This window comes from Hevea brasiliensis, chromosome 10, assembly GCF_030052815.1.
Source record: "Hevea brasiliensis isolate MT/VB/25A 57/8 chromosome 10, ASM3005281v1, whole genome shotgun sequence".
In the NCBI taxonomy this organism is placed as follows: domain Eukaryota; kingdom Viridiplantae; phylum Streptophyta; class Magnoliopsida; order Malpighiales; family Euphorbiaceae; genus Hevea; species Hevea brasiliensis.
Window position 1 is genome coordinate 14,392,957 of NC_079502.1, and position 21,520 is coordinate 14,414,476.

Here is a 21,520-nt window from a genome sequence, read left to right on the forward strand (position 1 = left end):
CTCAGTGGTACACAATAACAATTTAAAATGCGGTATGTAAAACTTTTATTGACAATTTACAATCCAAACAATTCACAATTTTTCAAAGCTCATATAACACAAATTTGATCAAACAATTGAATAACATAGTGTTGCCAATCAATAACACAAACTTAGGTCATCACACAAATTTTTCGAATATGCCGTGTTGTACACCATGATAAGGCACACTCACCCCACTAATCGAAATCAATAAGGAAGGAAGCTAGCTAGATAATGAGTACTCATCCACACTCACATCAGACTGGCAAGTCAAAGAGGGAGGAATATAATCACACTAACCCCATAAATGGAGGAGAAACATAATAACATTGTCATGCCAAGTGTGAATCAAAACAATTCCAAATCACAATATTTAAATATGTCACACAAACCACAAATCATATTTTATCTCAAAATTTCCATTTGCAAAGTAGGCAACACAATAATTTCTAATTAAGATTCCCAAAGCCAAAACAATAAAAAATTATTCATAACTCATTTCTCCAAATAAATTTTATAGTAAAAGCAGTGAATATAAAAAGTATTGTGCACAGACCTCTGATAAATGCCTCTTGGCCCTAACTCAGTGTTTCTTATGCTTCTCAATATCCTTTTCAACTAAAATACACAATTTAAAGTGTTTCAATACTTAATGAATTTGTTTCTAACAATAAAATCCAATATTTAAATTTTCTTGATACTATTCCCTTCAATTCATTTCATTAGTCAACCTATAATGTTGACCCTTGATGCACTCTAAGTGAGTCAATTCTAATGTTACTAATATGTCATATTTTATAGCCCTTTAGTGTTGGTATATGTCACCAATTTCATTTCCAAGTGTATTGCATTTTATTACAATTTACAGGATTTCGGAGTACTATTTTGACCTAGCCAGATGACCTAGTTCCCTCAATTTTTGGGTTTCGGTCCAAATTACAAACTTGTAGGTCTATGTCTTATTGCATGCGGGGAAAAATTTCAGGTCATTCTGAGTAGTGTAGACCAAGATATGATTAATTTACCAATGCTAGACAGAATGCACTAAAATGGTAGGCTTAGGTCATTTTTAGGTCACTTTTGGTTCGGCCAGTTTTGGTACCTAAACTTGTGCAAGCTATTTGGCTTGATTCTGGCCATTTTTGGGCTTTAGTGTCTTCATAAGAATTGTAGATCTATGTTTAAACTATTCATAGTCAAAATTTTAGGTCATTTTGACTTGTTTTGAGTGAGTTATGGCTAAAACACTAACTACTGCTCAAATAGTCAATTTTCAAGCTTTCAAGTCACTAATCCGGATTTGGTCATTTTTCAAGTCACCTTCTAGGCAGAATTTAAGTAAGCTTCCTTCATGAAAGTTGGCACATTTTGTGCCTAGTTTCACCTCCAATTAGTCTCATGCCAATTGGAGTCAGACACTTAAGGTTCTAAGCTAAAATGTACATTGCCTTGTTACACATTATTCAAGACTTACCAATTACACATTCAATACTTACCAAGTTTACCTTTCATGCCAATTTTGATTTGGTACCATACCATTATCACACATTACATCACATTTTGGTCATTTTGGACAGCTTGTAACCATTCTCAATATACACATTATAACCCAGAATTTTCGAAGTCTATTTACACAATTTAACCACATGAACATACCTCATTTACATGTCCAAATCCAAACAATTATTCACATGCACATGCTGCCACCATAAGCAACATAATTCAACAATATTTTATGAACTTAAATACTTCAATCTTCTTCATGAGGCTTCCACAGGTTTACACATACCCATCAACTTCCATTTTCACCTTTCAAGTTTACAAATCAAACTTTACACATAGAATTCAACTTCAATACAATTAAACATTTAAATTAACATCCAAACAACCATTTACATGCAAGGACAAGCTGTTCATGATGAGGTTTCATAGCTGCCGAAATGGCTCAACTCCAATAATTCATCAAACATCAAAAATTCTTCCATAAATCAACTACCCACAACCTTGGTTACACTTTTAATGAAACAAGAATTGAAAATAACCACTTACCTCTTTTGGACTTCTTCAAAACTCCACTAAAACTTATCTTTCTTGCTCCCTTATTGCTGCCCAAGGTGTGTAGTCAAAGATTAATGAAGGAAGTTCAAGAATTTAGCTTGAAATGAAGGTGATCTCAAGCTTGCATGGTTGGTTTCCATGGAGGAAAGTTAGGACACCATTTTCGGCCATGGGAGAGCTTGGTGAGGATGATAAAGTGAGTGGAAGACTCTACCCTCATTTTAAGTTTTAATGTATCCACTTAGTGCTCCACTAAACCTAGATTATTGATATTATAATCTAAGGTTTCAAAAATTGCAATTTTAACCTTAATTTCTCTTAATTTACATTTTATCTTTAATTCCATTTTTCATTTGATTTTCCCAAATGTAATACCATTTATTTTTCATTGACATTTAGGTTAAAAGCCAACTCTAGGTGTCAAATGACCACAATGCCCCTATTCAGATTGTATTTCCGATTTTTTGATAATACCTAGTTTTGTCGTTTTCTCGATTTCTCATTTTTCTTTGTACTAATTAATTAATTTTTCTTTGATATTTCTAATGACATTTATACTTCAATAAGTCTTTAATTATGTCTCGAAACTAAATTCCGAGGGTTCCCTGCAGTCCTGGGGTCGGCTGGTCTGCGCCATAACTTCTCTGTGCGGTCACCCATTGCTGTGGTGCTGGCTCATTTAACTTAGTTTCATTTCATTGCTATTATTTTTCCTTCATTTTTCTTGTATTTTCCTTTCTTGTATTTCATTATTTTATGTCTCTACACTAATATTTAAATATAATTCCAAGCATCCTAGCTGTTTGGACAGACACTGGTCACCAAAATAGTAGAATGCACTACCGAACATAGAGGTGTTACAGTCCATCCGTTCCATTACACTATCATCACTGGAAAGTTCTGCATCTGATGAAGAGTCATCTTGTGGTTCTAAAGGTATTGATATCATATGCTGAGGGGGCGGATCTTGTCCTTACCCTTATTAATCTTTCTTTTAGTAGCCTGGGATTCTTCTAAAGAAGATGGGCTTTTAGGTTCATATTTGGTAGGAACTAGAGAAGGTGTTGGTCTGAACAAAGGGGATGGATTGTAGGTCACTGGAGATGGATCATAGGAGTAGTTGAAAGGGCCAAAAGGAGAATAAACAGGTTCAGGAGTGGGGAGAAAAGGGTTATGAGACATTTGTGTGGAAAATGGGCTGTAAGAAGTAGGTGTTTCTGTTGGCTTATGGAGGTCTACTTCAACCTGGGCCAACTGTTTCTTTAATCTCCTGATCTCAGCTTCCTTCTGGGTAAACTCCATACCAAATCTCCTTTGTTGAATCAAGGATTTGAGATCCTTGTCAAGCTGTATAATTTTTCCTTGTAAGTTTCTGTACATGTTTTGAGTGAATGCAGTAAAAGAATCGACCTTTTGATCATTGTGCTGTGTCTGTATAAGAACCTGATCAATCTTTGAGTCAATCCATTGTAGTGTTTTGTTTTGGACTACTACATTCCTTGTCTCCCAGTTCAGGACTTCTTCAGCTTGAGTGATCGGTGTAGGCTGACCTTTAGTATCAACCTTGGTTGAGTGGATGAAAGGTCTTGTGGAGATTTTAGTTCATTCATCTGTCTGTTGAGTTGGTGGAGGAAAATTCGCTTCATATGAGACAGGAGAGAACATCATGCAAGGCTGCACTAATGGTAGTGTTGGAGGTGGAGTAGGAAGAGAAGGTGGCTATCGTCCTTCTTCCTTTCTGACGATTTGCAGGGCAAGCTCATAGATTGGAAGAGGTTTCCTTTGCTTGGTTTCCTCATGGGTGCCTATCCATGGGCTGTTGTCAGGATAATCCTCCCGAAAAATCCGTGAGGGTTTATAAGAAGCTCTAGACTTCTTCATGAGTTTCTTCCAATTCTTATCTGACAGAGGATGGTCATACTCATTTTCCCAGTAGTTATCATAACAGTCACAATCCGGGTCACACATGCCAGATTCTGGAAGATCTCAGGGACAGTGACCATCAATCTTCATTGGGTAGACATAATGGTTGTCTGGAGTTACTACTCTAATGGGAAAATCTTTCTGCTCCTTTTCTAATGGCTGGACCATCATGGTTTGGAACACAGGAAGAGATCCTGTGGAGTGTCGATGTTGTTGGAAAGTAGTCTGTACAGTACCATCAGCGTTTCTTCTGAAAGAAGATTCTGTGATTTAGATCGGCTGAGAGGTTGAATGGAGCATTTCATAGTTGGTTAGCTAATCCTTCGGGATGAGCTATTCAAGCTCACTTCTAGGCAGTTGCCTAGGTATCTGGACTATAGTCGGGGTAGTCTTCGTATCAGCTAGGACGAGCAAAGCATCGCTTGAGACAGACGGCTGAGATAGATCTACTGCATGATCCTACAGTCTGTAAATGATCTGGTGGTGCAAGGTGGCCATCATAGATGACGTCACCTGAGCTGCTCCTGTCAGCTGAACTTGAACCTTTAAGGCGGTACTGAGATGAGGATCTCTCAATGAGAGATCGTAATTTGGAAAGAATGTCAATACCACACTTCCAGCATGTAGGGTGGTAAGACATGTGCCGATGACCATATACTTGTGTTGGAGGAACCTGGTGTCAAAAAGTGACACTTTAGTAGTAACTGGAAGCCCGTGCCTTTCATGTAGACTGAGGATGAATCTAACTGCTCCAAAATTCAGATGAGAATATCCCTCTTGTCTCCATCTAGGGACCAATGGAGGTGGGATTTCTAAGGTCACATACTGTTCAGCAGATGAGCTCTGAAGAGAGCATTGATCCATACGGGAAGCTTGAACATATTCTTTGGATAGAGATCTCCGAGAAGAGATAAGAGATCTGATAGATCTAGTTAGAGATCTGATAAATCTGGTTAGAGATCCAGATCGTCTGTAAATATTGTAAGGACTGAGAAGAGGAAGGAGAGATGAAGTGAGATTTACAATCTCTAAAGGAGAAGGAGACTGTAAAACTATTTCAGTAGTGGGGGTTGGTGTTTGGCAAGCCATGCTTGGTATGTGGCGTTGTGTCTAGAGATTGCTCTACCTTCAACAAGTGAAGGGCTTAAGTGGTTACTAGTTTCCAGCCAATATACCAGTTGTTAAAGGAAGAAGATGGCAGGAAATAGAAAGAGAATAAGTTTGATAAGAGATCAAGGTTTGAAAGTTTCTCCTTACTCACCGTTGAAGTATGTATTATACAGACATAATCAGGCTCTGATACCAAGATAAGCTGGAAGCCCTTACCATACACACAATACACTCATGCTATGCCTCTTTCCTCTCCATAAGTACTCTCTGGCTTTGCCTTTTTGTGTATTTTATGCATGGTAATGGGACCGTCGCATCTAATATCATAACAAAGATATTTCTGATACATAGGATCCTCTGATGAGGCAAGTGTAGAGCATACGTATCTCTGATTATCAAAGTATACTACACGTTCTAAGGTTTTCAGGAGAAATAGAGAGAAAATTAGAAAGCCATAGAGGAACTGGGATCTTATTTCAGAGAAAGGTTTGCCAAGTCTATAACTTAGGGTTTGTTCTTACCTATGCTAATTCTGATACTGGAAACATATTCGGGAAGTCTGAAAATGGTGGGGTAGCCTATAATCTTAACCCAGTTCTGAAGTAGCTTCGGTCGCCAATCTATCCGGCCTGAAAATGCAAACCCAATCAACAGATGAATTTCCATGAAGCGAATATACCTACGTGAAGCTCATAACAGGGGGGTTAGTACATAATATTTACGGAATTTATTAAGCTCATTTAATGCCCAGAAAAATACTGTGAAGTTTCGTGAGACCTACCGGAAAATAATGTCAAAAAATTTTGAAATTTATATTGTCGCGAAGCTCACATCGAATAGAGAGCATTGGCGATTTAGTATTTTCAATCCGATGGTTGGATCGCCAAAAAAGTGGTCAAAAAGCTAAAAAAAGCTGCATTTTCTCTCTCTTTGCCAACGGTGAAAACGGCCATAACTCTGGCATGGTGAGTCTCATCTGAAAGTACTTTTCACCAAGAGTCCATAGCAACTTGAATCACTCTAATCGGACGTCGAAATTGCTAAATATGAGCATTTAAAATTTGAGACCCATTTTTCTCTCTCCTCTTTTTGTGTCCCCGAAAAACCCATGTGCCACCGTTCTGGGTTCCTAAAGGTCGCTGGAGTCGTGCCTGGTTGCTGGTGGTGTCACCGGCCGGTCACCGAAGAAGGGGAGGACATGAGAGAGAAATTGGGGAGGGGGGGGGGGTTTCTCCCGATTTTCTTTTGTAAAATTAAATTTTTTGTTTCAACTGACAGTGGAAGTGAGTTCCACTGTCACTCCCACTGCCACACGTAAAGTCACCTCAAATCTTTTTTTTTTAACATATATATTAAATTAAATTATAATATATTATAATATATAAAACTAATACTTTAACATTTACATACATAATATTTATTAAACACCTTTATTAAATTCTAATCAAAATATAATTAAAATATAATTAGTATTTATAATAAACTCTTACTTAATAAATTAAATTAAAATAATAAAGAATATAAAATAAATAATATCGACAATATTGATAATAATGATAATAATCAAATTACTAACAATTAAATCAAATCTTAAAATCAATGTTAGAAATAATATAATGCTATATCTTGTTAATTGATTAAATATTAATATTTAAAACTAATCATTTCAATTAAATTAGACTATTAAATAATTTATAAAATATGTTTAGAAATAATATTAAGAATATATAAATGAGGGTTTTTACAAAAATTATAAATTAGTTAGATACTATTAAAATAATATTCAAATACCATATAAAGAAATATAAAATTTATATTTTTTTAAAATTTGGATTACTACACATTTGTTAATCGTAGTTAAATAAAATACAATGAATTTTACTTGCATCTTTTTAGATTACATATTGGGGTGAATCCAGAAAAAGAAGAAGCTACATAATGTATCTATCGAGTAGATCAATCTCAAAAAAACTATCAAATAAAATCAAAAAATTGAATGTGAGAGAATAGTCTCAAAAAATAATGGTACATTTTATATAAAAGATAGGGAGGGGGAGAGTACTTAACAAAAAATTATTCAACTCAGTTTAATTCATTAGAGAGTAATACATTATTGTCCAAAAACAAGCTCATAGCTTCAAAAAAATTGTTGCAATAAATGCAACATTAAAGAATACCATTGTAGTTGTTGCAGCACAAGGGTATCATCAAAAGTGACTATAGGAGCTTTCACTAGGATGAACATCTCAGGCTTTGAAGGTGTAGGTGCAAGCATTGTGAAAAAGGTCTACTGGAAGAACCTCATCCACCTAATAAAAAGATAGTTTACCATCAGTGTACATTGTGTCATTTATGAGAAATTTTGACAGGTGATTAAACTTAACCTGAATTTGATGATTATTCAAATTAGTTAGAAGAAGAAAGCCCATTAGATGATAGTATAATTACTAAAATAAAAGAAAATCAATTAAAGAGAGTAAGATATGGAACTTACAACATTAAAATTGGGATCATGATTTGAACCATATGGCTGAGAAAACAAAAATTTTCCATCCTCTATGAATTGAAATTGGATGGACTTAATACATTTTCATATAGAAAAATGAAAATTTGGAAAATTTTAGCATGACTCATCTCATTCCAAACTCTGTATTCTCTATCACACCCAGCACCCCTTATTTTGGTTATCTTGATCTTTGGTTGCTACTTCAAGATGAGAATAGGTTGCCTTTAAATAAGTAGAGTTGGGTTTATTTTTCATAGTAATAAAATATTTTAATTGCTCTCATATAGAAATAATTAAATATTTTGGGAATTAAAAAGGAGGAAAAAACGTTACAAACATTGGATTATAACTAAAATAAAGAGAATTTACTTTTAATGCATTTTCGAGTATTGCAATAGAGAGATATCAAAACTAAAATAGAAATAGAGAGTAATTTGAGGAGTAATCAAGTAATAAATAAATCAATAATTTATCTGAAATGCATTTTAGGAAAATGCAATGAAGGGATATGAAAAACTAAAATAGAAATGGAGTAATTTGAGGAGTTGTCAAGTAATAAAAAAATCAATTTTAATTAAAAATTCACTTATTTTTCTAAATTAAAATGTTACCAAATAAAAGTGGAAAAATTGCTTTTATTCCTTTTTATGAAAATTATTTATTTTGAAATTAGAAAAAAATAATAAAAGGGCTACAATGAAAGAAAAAATAATAGATCAAATAGAATTTTCTTAATTAGAAATTAGAGGAAAATAATGAAAGAACAAAAATAACAAAAAAAATATAAATAATAAGTTTTTTCACTGGTGGGAGTTTGGAGATTAAACAGTGAAAAGTAATAAAAAAAATAAATCAAACATAATTTTTTTAAAAATTAGAGGAAAATAATAAAAGAGTAAAAAAAAGCAAAATTTTTCCTTAAACATACCTAAATTCAATCTAACCAAACAGCTGTCGTGTAAAAGGATTTGCAGATGGGAGTTAGGGATGGAAGGGAAAGAGGCTACATGGAGAATATCATGAAGTGTCATCTGTTTAAAAGCAATATATAAAAAAAATCTATAATAAACTTGAGGAGTTGTTAACAATAAATAAATCAATTTTAATTTATAAAAATTGTAAAGAAGGAGTGAGAAAATTGATCTTATTTTTTTCTTTTTTTATAAAAAAATAAATATATTTAAAATTTACAAAATTTGTTAAGTAGGAAAGAGAAAATTACTCTTGTTCTCTCCTTTTATGTATTTATATAAATATAGATAGATAGATATAAATAAATATAAATAGATGGATAGATCTCTATATAGTTGAATTTGACTTATCAAAATTTTAAAAAAATATATAATTTCATTTAATTTAATTTCTAATTCTTAAGGGATATAATCCATTTTTATTTGATTAATGATAAATTATTTATTATATGTTTTAATGTTAATATATTAATATATATATTTAAAGAGTTTTTATAATATTTTTTAATATTATTGAATTATTATATTACAATTAACAACCCATATAAAATAAACCTACAGTAATATTTGAATTTGATTTGGTTTTGTACATAAACAATCATTTGCATTTATTTATAGTCCTTTACTGATTGGGTGGTAAATTGTATGTGCACGTTATCAAAGATTGTATATTTGCGGAGCATCATAAAAATAATGCTCTTTTATAAATATGACTTCTTTGTAATGTGAAAAATAAGATATGTGCACGAAATAACTCTTCACCATACTCATCCAAACGAATTTTCATTTAATGAAATCGACTTACATATGACGATTTTATTATAATTATTAATTATAATTAGATTTAGGTGGGACTTATCATAATCAATCGTTATAATGAATGAGTCTTACTTTTTTTAAATTAAAATGGTTTTACAGTTCACAAACAATTAATTTTTTTTAAAGTTGTGACTACTCCTCTTAATAATATGACTCTTATTGGTAACATAGAAAGCATATTCATATGATTATGAAAGATGACTATGTGCATATTGTTGACCCCACAAGCTCAAAGGAGCATAGATTTTGATGATACCAAAACTCAACTAGAATCAAACTAACATTCTTTTAAGTGTTGTGTATCTCAAAGAAAAAGGACAAAAGGATTTCATGATGGATTCATGCTTATGAAGAAAGGATGACATTCTAAGGATAACACAAGACGAAGCAAAAGAGATAAAAGAAGAAAAGGTTACCTTCCAAGGCTGCATTGAAAATCAGAATTGAAGGTACATCTAGTATAGAAATTAGTTTTAATTTCTAGAATTACTTGTGAAAAGAATTGAGGAGTAAAAGTCAATGATGCTTATTTTTAATCCCTCAAAAGATTTTCTTTTTAAATATCATTATTATTGGCCTAAAAAGTATTTGACTATGATTTGGTGTAAAGTTTTATAGTTTTGAAAGTTATGCAGAAAAGTTTTCCTGGTATGCTAACTGGTTTGCTACTGATTTTAGTATGCTAACTGGTTTGCTATTTTCTCAAGTACGCTAACTATTTCAACTCGCACAACATCGCAGAAACGACAAAATAACGGCTATTTTCTTGAAATTCGTATTCAGTAACGTTCAAATGAGTTCGCAACGGTAAAAACGCGTTCCAAAGCTATAAATACACCTTCCTTTGGCCATTTTGCACTTCTTGAAAGTCCTCTACTGCTCAAAATCTTTAAAGCTTTCATTCAAAGTGCTCAAAGTGATTTATTGCTCATCATTGGCTTATTTACTCAACTCTTCTTTATAGTTGCTTTGTAATTGAGTGAGAGTGAGTTTTTTAAACACATTATTATCATTTGTGAGAGGTCTTTCAAGCACCTATTGAAGCTTGGTTGTGATAAGTGTTTGGGATAACACTTGGTAGAAGTGTTAAGCTACTTGTAAAAGCTTTGTTGAGAAGATTTGTAAAGGGCTTTGTCTCTTGCCTTGAAAAGAGAAGAATAGTGGAGTGAAGACTCAAAGTGGGATCTTTGAGAGAGTGGATGTAGGCTAGTTAAAGCCGAACCACTATAAAAATTCCGATGTTCATTTTCTCAACCCTTGCTCTTTACATTTTTGCAATTTAGCTTTATGAATGATATGCTTTTGTCGATATGAAAATTGATATCATATCTTTGTTGATCTTGCCGCTATCCGAGAAAAATAGTTTATTGCAAAATCTGTGATATCTAATATATTACATTGGTTATCTGTTGTCTTTGTCGGATAGGATATCCGTATCTTGCTCTAGTTCTTTGTGATAAAAGCGTATTCGGTTCTTGATATACTTCTGAATACTTATATAGTCTGTTATATCGATTATCACGATTGCATACACTTAACCTTGAGTCAACTTGTCAATAGAGCTATATTGTTCATTTTTCACATTAGTTAATTTAGTTGAACCTAGCTGCAATTTTCAAAGGTTTTGAGCAAGAACCAAAATTGTTTTTAAAGTCCAATTCACCCCCTCTTGGACATATTTTGGGACATCAATTTGGTATCGAGCTTGTCTCTCTTGCTTGAGGATTAAACCTCTTAGAGTGATCCACACACATGGCTAGTTCATCTAGAAATTTCACTGGTATACCGCCCCTCTTTAGTGAAGGTTATTCCATCACTAGACCACCACTCTTCAATGGCACAAATTACTCTTTTGGAAAACTAGAATGAGAAACTTTATACAACTGCTGACATTGATGCTTGGAGAATAGTTAAAGATGGTCCTTATATTCCTTATAAAACCGTTGAAGGAACTGCATACAAATTCCTAAAGTCAAGTTGAATTTGATAATAATGATTGGAAGAAAATTTCTACAAATTCCAAGGCTATTAATATTCTTCATTGTGCTCTAGATATTAATGAGTATAAACGTGTTTCAGGATGACAAAATGCAAAAGAGATATGGGACAAACTAGAAGTCACATATGAAGGAACTGATGTGGTAAAAGAGTCAAAGGCAAACCTCCTCATCCGTGATTATGAATTATTTGAGATGAAACCTGGTGAAACTATTGCTGAAATGAGTACCAGATTTACAGACCTTGTAAATCTACTTAAAGCTCTTGGAAAGAGATTTGAAGAATAAGAACTTCTGAAGAAAATTCTGAGGTCTCTTCCAAAGACGTGGGAAGCAAAGACTACTGTTATTCAAGACACCAAGGATTTCAGAAAATACACCTATGATGAGCTGATTGGTTCTCTCATTGCACATGAGATGATTTATAAGAAAGATGAGAATGAAGGTGATCAAAAGAAAAAGAAAGGCATAGCTTTCATATCCGAAAAAGTAGATGAGAAAAAGAAAAATGTTGCTCTTAAAGCTGGTTCAAGTGATGATTCAAGTGCTTCAAGTGATGATGATGAAGATATGGCTATGATAGTCAAAAGATTCAAAAGAGCATTTAGAAAAGGTGGAAGCAAATACAAGAAGTTCACAAAGAAATATGCTCCAAAGACTCCAAATCATTCAAGTGAAATAGTTTGTTATGAGTGTAACAAACCAGGCCACATTAAGCCAAAATGTCCTACATTGAAGAAGAAAATAAGTTCAGAAAGGACAAAAGCAAAAGGCAATGGCAAGAACTTGAGTGACAGTGATTCTTCATCAAATGATGAAACAAGTGACAAAGAGGCTGCAAACACTTGTATGATGGCAATTGAAGAAAAAGGTGAAAGCTCACACATCGAAGATAGTGAAAATGAGGTAAATCTTGAACTTTCTAATGTTGATGAATTAGAACTTGCATTTGTGAAGACATATGATAAGTATAGAACTTTTAAAAAGAAATGCAAAATTTTAGTTCATGAAAATTGTGCTTTAAGATCAGAAAATATTTCATTGAGTATGGTTTCAAAGGAAAATGAATTTTATAAATCTCAAATGAAATTATTTAAGGAAGTTAATGATGAGCTTCAAAGATCAAAAGAAGTATGTGAACAACTTCTTGAGAAAAACAGAATTCTTGAGGAAAAAGTTGAATATTTGACAAGATATTTATATAAATTTAAAAAAGGAAAAGAAACACTTGATATACTTCTTGGGAATCAAAGATTTACAAATGAAAAATCTGGAATTGGATATGATGGATTTATGAAGTATGGAAAATACAAACAATTTTTTGTTAAAGCTACATCCTTTTCTCAATCGAGTATTACATGCTTTTATTGCAATCACAATGGTCATATGATTAATGCTTGTCCTATTAGGAAAGGAACCTTTAAGGCAAAGAAAGTATGGGTGCCTAAAGGAACCCTACCTAATATTACTAACATTCAAGGACCCAAAGTTGCTTGGGTACCTAAGAACAATTAATCGATTTGTGTCCGCCTAAGGAGTATCTTTGGAAACAGAACATTGGTACATTGATAGTGGCTGCTCTAGGCACATGACAGGAAATAAAGGCAAGTTTTCCTCTCTTACCTTGAAAGAAGAAGGTTATGTGAAATTTGGTGATAAAAGCAAAGCTAAAATTGTTGGAAGTGGAACTATTGGTAAAAATCCTTGCATTGAGAATGTTGCATTAGTTCAAGGATTAAAGTATAATCTTTTAAGTGTTAGTCAACTATGTGATAATGGTTTTAAAGTCATTTTTACTTCTTCACATTGTGAGATTCATGGAAATAATGTTATGTTTGCTGGTGCTAGAATAGATAATATTTACTTACTTGATTTAACAAGTCTTGAAGAAAATTGTGAAACATGCTTTATGACTTCAGATGATAGTGCATGGTTATGGCATAGAAAATTAGGACATGCTAGCATGAGTACACTTGCTAAACTTTCTAGAAAGAACCTTGTTAGAGGACTTCCAAAATTAAGATTTGAAAAAGAATTTCAATGCAAAGCTTGTGCACTTGGTAAGCATACAAAATCATCTTTTAAATAAAAAAATGTTGTAACTACGTCTAGACCATTGGAATTGTTGCATCTTGATCTTTTTGGTCCAATCACACCTAGAAGTCTAGGAGGCAAGGCATATGCATTTGTAATTGTTGATGATTTTTCAAGATTCACATGGACTTTCTTTCTTGCTCATAAAGATGAAACCTTTGATATATTTGAAGCTTTTTGCAAAAGAACTCAAAATGAAAAAGGATATTGCATTACATCTTTAAGGAGTGATCATGGAAAAGAATTTGAAAATAATTTGTTTGAAAATTTCTGCTCTCAAAATGGTATTTATCATACATTTTCAGCTCCTAGAACTCCACAACAAAATGGAGTTGTTGAAAGGAAAAATAGATCTTTGCAAGAAATGCAAGAACAATGCTGAATGAAAACAGTTTACCAAAATATTTCTGGGTAGAAGTCAGAATACAAAGATGCTACATTTTAAACAGAGTTTCCATTAGAGCTATTTTAAAGAAAACTCCTTATGAACTTTGGAAAGGAAGAAAACCTAATATTGCATATTTTCATGTCTTTGGTTGCAAATGTTACATTTTGAATAACAAAGACAGCAATCTCAAGAAATTTGATGCTAAATCTTGTGAAGGAATATTTGTAGGGTATTCAACAAATAGCAAAGCATATAGGATCTTCAATAGAAAAACATTGACCATGGAAGAATCAATGCATATACTTTTTGATGATGCTAACACTTCCTTGCAAAGGAAAGATTCTTGTGATGATGAAATTGAGCAGATTCTAAATTCAAAGAATTCGAATAATGATGAGCTTGAATCAAAAGAACAAGTGGAGGATGATCAAAATGACAAAGAAGAAGAACTCCCTTGCTCCACAAATATTAAAATTCAAGAAGACTCCCAACCAAATGTGGAAGAACTACAAATTGAGGAACCTCAACATCAAGATATTCCACAAGAATGGAGATACCATAGAAATCATGCCAAAGATGACATTCTTGATAGTCCATCACAAAGAATGATGACAAAAGCTCAACTTAGAAGATATTTTGGTAATGTTGCTTTTGTTTCTCAATTTGAACCCAAAGCATATGATGATGCTCAAAATGATGAAAATTGGCTTTTTGCTATGCAAGAGGAATTAAATCAGTTTGAAAGAAACAAAGTTTGGAAACCTGTTCCTAAACCTAAAAAGCACACTGTTATTGGAACTAAATGGGTATTTAGGAATAAGATGGATGAAAAAGGACATGTAGTTAGAAATAAAGCTAGACTAGTAGCTCAAGGATACAACCAAGAGGAAGGTATTGATTTTGATGAAACCTTTGCTCCGGTTGCTAGAATTGAAGCTATTAGAATGTTGTGTGCATTTGCTTGTTTTAAGAATTTCATGCTTTATCAAATGGATGTTAAAAGTGCATTTTTAATGGATATATTGATGAAGAAGTTTATGTAGCTCAACCTCCTGGTTTTGAAGACCCTCACTTTCCAAATCATGTTTACAAGCTTACTAAAGCTCTCTATGGTTTAAAGCAAGCTCCTAGAGCATGGTATGAGAGACTTAGTAAATTCTTGCTTCAAAATGATTTTAAAAGAGGAAAAGTGGATACTACTCTTTTCATTAAGAAAATTGGAAAAGACATGCTTATTGTGCAAATTTATGTAGATGATATTATTTTTGGTACTACTAACCATTCTCTTTGTAAGAAATTTTCCAACATGATGAAAAGTGAATTTGAAATGAGTATGATGGGTGAACTTACCTTCTTTCTTGGATTGCAAATTAAGCAAATGAAAGATGGAATTTTTATAAATCGGTCCAAGTACATAAAGGATATGCTAAAGAAGTTCAAAATGGAGGATATGAAAAGTGTTGGAACTCCCATGAGCTCAACAATTAAATTGGAGAAAGATGAAAAAGGTAAAGAGGTAGATAACAAATTTTATAGAGGTATGATTGGTTCTTTACTCTACTTAACAGCATCTAGACCAGATATTCATTTTAGTGTATGTTTATGTGCAAGATTTCAGTCATGTCCAAAAGAATCTCATCTTGTAGCAGTTAAGAGAATTTTTAAATACCTCATTGGCACTCACAATATTGGCTTGTGGTATCCAAAATGTGAATCATTTGATCTTATTGGTTATAGTGATTCGATTTTCTTTGGTAGTAGATTGGATAGAAAAAGCACTTCGGAACTTGTCAATTTTTAGGTCATGCATTAGTTTCATGGCACAAGAAAAGCAAACCTCTGTTGCACTTTCTATCGGAAGTTTAATATATTGCACTGGAAGTTGTGTTGCATGATTTTGTGGATGAAACAACAACTTGAAGACTTTGAAATTAAATTTGATCACATTCCCATAAGATGTGACAATACTAGTGCTATAAACCTATCAAAAAATCCTGTTCAACACTCTAGAAGCAAGCATATTGAAATTAGACATCATTTTATTAGGGATCATGTTCAAAATGGTGATATTCAAATCGAATTTGTCCCTTCTGAAAAACAGGTTGCTGACATTTTCACAAAGCCACTTAGTGAGGAAACTTTTTGCAAAATAAGAAGAGAACTTAGTATGATTGATGCTTTTGATTAAATTTTGATGTATTCTCATGTTTCCATATGAAAATGAAGTGATATATGTTGATTTGCAGTGTTGAAAATGCATTCTGATATTTTTGGTGCAATTTGAAAAATTCTGGATTATATCAGATATGAACGATGTCTGTAATTTGCTCTCAGTGGCATACTAATCCGTTTGCTAATTTTCTTGTTTGCTAAACGTTTTACCATTGCTCCTACTTTTTCGTTGGCAAACTGGAAGTCAGGTCTGATTGCTCTAAAACTCTAAAATTTTTTTTCTCGAAGCGCCTATTCTGCATGTTTAAAGCCCATATGACTTAAATACCCCTCTACTTAAAGTATTGCATCATTAAGCATTTAAGGGCAAAATGGACTTTTTAACACTTTGATTTGCGCGGGATTTAATTTTTTTTTTTCTTCTGAACCATCAGTCTTCTCGCCGTCTCTCCTCTGCTACACGCTATCTATTCCCTGCAAAACCTACAGTTGTGTCTTTTCAGTTTTTAAAATTCAAAACTCTTCTTTCCGTCCCCTTGTTTCCCAGAACCCGAACGGCTGCCTTTCTCTTTCCATTCACAAAACCATTTCGGTCGCACCCCTTCAAGCAATCGTTTTCCTTCATCATTTTTAAATTCTTCCGAAACCTATTGTTAGTGAATCGATTAAATCGATTGTTTGCAGATAGAAAATTCCCAAAATTTTTTGTTTCCGTTATTTCTCTAATCTGTAAAAGAAATCATTTCTTTGTTGGTTATTTTTCTTTGTCGATTCGCACACTCGCTTCAAGATATTTCAGGTATAAAATCTAAAACTTAATGGAATCATGTTTTACATTTTGTCTATGCTTGTTTTATCTGCTTTCGTAATATGCTGATAATTTTTTTTATTCTGCTTGATTTGCTCTCGCCTGTTTGTTCTGTTTTAGCGCTCTGTTGTTAATTTTTTTTTTTTGGCATTAACACTTCATGAAATGTGGAAAATAATAATAAATCGACTGCCATGGATTCGTAAGAACTCGAATATATTTTTTTTTTTTTGCTGTCTGTTCAATTTTTTTTGTCATTGCGCTCTGTTGTAAAAAAAAAATGGATGTTGATATGCTTAAATTGATTATATATATAAATATATATATATTGGCTGCTCACTTCACTGAATTTATAATCTCAATTCTCTCTGTCATTTCGGCCTAATTTGTTTCTGAGATTGGTTATGGCACGAGACAAAGGAAAAGGGAAAGCCAAAATCACCACATACTCATCATCAAACTCAACTGACGCAAGTATCCCTGCGTCACCACCTCCACAAAAGGATGCTCCTCTGATAATTGGTAAACCAAAAGAAACGACCAAGAAAAGAACAAGCGAGCCAGTCTAAGAAAAGGGAACCAAAAAGAAAAAGATTTCAAAAGCTCCAGTTGTGCATATGGAGAGGGCTATTCATGAGCCAAGGTATATTCACTGGCCTGCTTTTGTTGAAATTTCCTTTCCTTTGCAATCTTTGTTTGAGTATAAAAAATGGGATAAACTGTGTTCTGATACTGAAGGAGTGTATGTGGACTTAGTGCAAGAATTCTATAAAAATTTGAGGGTTGATGATTCTGACAAAGATGAGTCTTTTAAGGTGAAAATGAAAGGGACAATTTATGAAGTGACAGTAGCTAGATTAGCTAAAGCCCTAGGAATTCCAAACAGTGGGAACAAAATCTGCTCCCACAAAGACGTTTTTGCTGTTGGTGGATTTAACAAAAGGGATTTTGAGGGTGAAGTGTTTAAAGGAGAAGTTAAGGATAAGACTAGCATTACCCATGCTCATCAACACATTAAAATTCTTCATAGTTTTATCATTTATGTGTTGAATCCTAGAACCGGCAGTCCCAACTATTTGAGTACCCTTGACCTCTGCATAATTTGGCATATAGTGAACCAAATTGAATTTAATCTTGCCTATTTTATGCTGAAACAAATCATGAAATGGAAGCCACCCTATAAGCTACCCTATGCTCATCTTCTAAATGGTCTATTTAGAGACTTTGGGATACCTTTGGAAACTGAGAAACTTAGGACCAATATGATCCCAATCACTAGCTTGCAAAAAGATGATGATGGTAGAAAGCTTAGATTTGAGCAAGGTGCTAGCTCCAAAGATAGTGCAAGTGGTACTTTCAATGTTGAAGGTATTTTGGAGGAAGTAAACAATTTGAGAGAATTTGTTGAAATGGAACTTGGAGAGCTACAAAAATTTAGAAGTTTTCAAACTATTCTTATGAATGCTCTTGACTCTAAAGTTGATGGATCTTTGATGTTGATGTACAAGATTGTGGAAGAATTGTTTAAAATCAAAGTCCATTTGGGTATTTCAACCACTGAGGCTGGAGAAACCAGTAAGGTTGCTACTGGTTCTGTTCCTCTAGCCGAGAAAGTGAAAGAAAAGGAGAAAGAGAAAGAAACAGAAGAAGAAGAAGAAACAGAAGAGGAAGAGGAAGAAGAAACAGAAGAAGAGGAAGAAAAAGAAACTGAAGAAGAAGAAGAAGAGAAAGAGGAAGAAAAGGAAGAAGAGGAAGAAGCTGAAGCAGAAAAAGATGAAGATGAATCTGATGATAAGAATGGTAATGGAGGCAGCAAAGATGGTAGTGGGAAAGACATGAGTGACTCGTAGTCCGGCGTAACCCGAGACACTGCCTGCCGCTCTGCAAAAGGAAAGGGCAAAACAGCTCAACAAGAACAAAGACGCAAACAGAAAGAGGAAACTGGTAAACCCTCTGGCAAAAAGACTAAAACTGGCAAAAAGTCTGCAGCTGAGTCTGGTACTACTGAGTTAGCAGCTGGGCCTATTGTTCCTTTGACACCCGGAACTGAATTGGCTGCTGCAATTCTTCAAACCTTGAGTGACAAACCTGTCAAGCCCAAAAAGCTGAAAATGGGTGCTCCAAAACCAATCAGGAGAAGTTCCAGGCTGAAAGGATAAACTGAATTCTGATTGAATTTTGTCTAACAGTCTGTCTGTTAGTTTGCTACTTAGTTTGCTACTTTTGGTTTTTCTGAACTTTAAATTAGTCTGCTATATCAGTTACTGTTTTGACTGTTTATTCACTGCACTTAAACTGAATTTTGACTTATTCACACATGCATGATTTCTCCCATATTCTTTTGATGCTGACAAAAAGGGGGAGAAAAGTAATGAATGGTAATCTTGATACTTGATATAGTTTGTGATTAATGGTGCATGATATAGTTTGTGAATAGTATATTGTTGATATAATTTTATGGTGTGCATATTGTTGATATCACTTGTGAATGATATATACAGTTTGTGATTAGTGTGTATATTGTGCATATTTAGTTAGTATCTTTAGTCACACTTGACTCCTTAAGAAAATGCTTATGGATGTTTTATTGAAATTATTAAGGGGGAGTTATTTGTGATTAATTGTTGATATAAGCACATACATAGGGGGAGTTATTCTCACATACACATTCATACACATACTCACACTTACATTTACATGGTGATTCAATTGAGTTTTGTCATCATCAAAAAGGGGGAGATTGTTGACCCCACAAGCTCAAAGGAGCATAGATTTTGATGATTCCAAAACTCAACTAGAATCAAACTAACATTCTTTTAAGTGTTGTGTATCTCAAAGAAAAAGGACAAAAGGATTTCATGATGGATTCATGCTTATGAAGAAAGGATGACATTCTAAGGATAACACAAGACGAAGCAAAAGAGATAAAAGAAGAAAAGGTTACCTTCTAAGGCTGCATTGAAAATCAGAATTGAAGGTACATCTAGTATAGAAATTAGTTTTAATTTCTAGAATTACTTGTGAAAAGAATTGAGGAGTAAAAGTCAATGATGCTTATTTTTAATCCCTCAAAAGATTTTCTTTTTAAATATCATTATTATTGGCCTAAAAAGTATTTGACTATGATTTGGTGTAAAGTTTTATAGTTTTGAAAGTTATGCAGAAAAGTTTTCCTGGTATGCTAACTGGTTTGCTACTGATTTTAGTATGCTAACTGGTTTGCTATTTTCTCAAGTACGCTAACTATTTCAACTCTGCACAACATCGCAGAAAACGACAAAATAACAGCTATTTTCTTGAAATTAGATTCGTAACGTTCAAATGAGTTCGCAACGGTAAAAACGTTCCAAAGCTATAAATACACCTTCCTTTGGCCATTTTGCACTTAATGAAAGTCCCTCTACTGTTCAAAATCTTTAAAGCTTTCATTCAAAGTGCTCAAAGTGATTTATTGCTCATCATTGGCTTATTTACTCAACTCTTCTTTATAGTTGCTGTTGTAATTGAGTGAGAGTGAGTTTTTAAACACATTATTATCATTTGTGAGAGGTCTTTCAAGCACCTATTGAAGCTTGGTTGTGATAAGTGTTTGGGATAACACTTGGTAGAAGTGTGAAGCTACTTGTAAAAGCTTTGTTGAGAAGATTTGTAAAGGGCTTTGTCTCTTGCCTTGAAAAGAGAAGAATAGTGGAGTGAAGACTCAAAGTGGGATCTTTGAGAGAGTGGATGTAGGCTAGTTAAAGCCGAACCACTATAAAAATTCCAGTGTTCATTTTCTCAACCCTTGCTCTTTACATTTTTGCAATTTAGCTTTATGAATGATATGCTTTTGCTGATATGAAAATTAATATCATATCTTTGTTGATCTTGCCGCTATCCGAGAAAAATAGTTTCTTTGCAAAATCTGCGATATCCGATATATTCGCTGGTTATCACAGTCTTTGTCGGATAGGATATCCGTATACTTGCTCTAGTTCTTTGTGATAAAAACGTATTCAGTTTATTGATATATTTACTGAATGCTTATATAGTCTGTTATATCAGTATACTGATTGCATACAGCTTAACCTTGAGTCAACTTGTCAATAGAGCTATATTGTTCATTTTTCACATTAGTTAATTTAGTTGAACCTAGCTGCAATTTTCAAAGGTTTTGAGCAAGAACCGAAAATTGTTTTTAAAGTCCAATTCACCCCCCTCTTGGACATATTTTGGGACATCACATATAATAATATTTTCACTGTACATAACAAATCAAATTTTTATTAAGTAAAATCGATGTACATATAATGATTTTATTATAATCATTAATTATGATAAAATCTATATTGGATCCATTATAATCAATCATTATAATAAATAGATTTTATTATTTACAAAAAAACTAATCTCTTTAAATTTATAACTACCACTCATAATAATAAATTCCTAAAAAATCAAACTTAATTTCTCTCCTTAGCTCTACATTTAGGGGTGTGCAAATGGTTGGTTCGGTTCCGAACCGAACCGAACCGATAAAACCAAAAATCGAAAATAAAAAATTTTAAAAACCGAACCAAACCGATTGATAAGAGAAAATCGAACCGAATCGAACCGATAAATATCGGTTCGGTTTGGTTCGGTTTTAAATCGATCAAACCGAAATTTATAAAA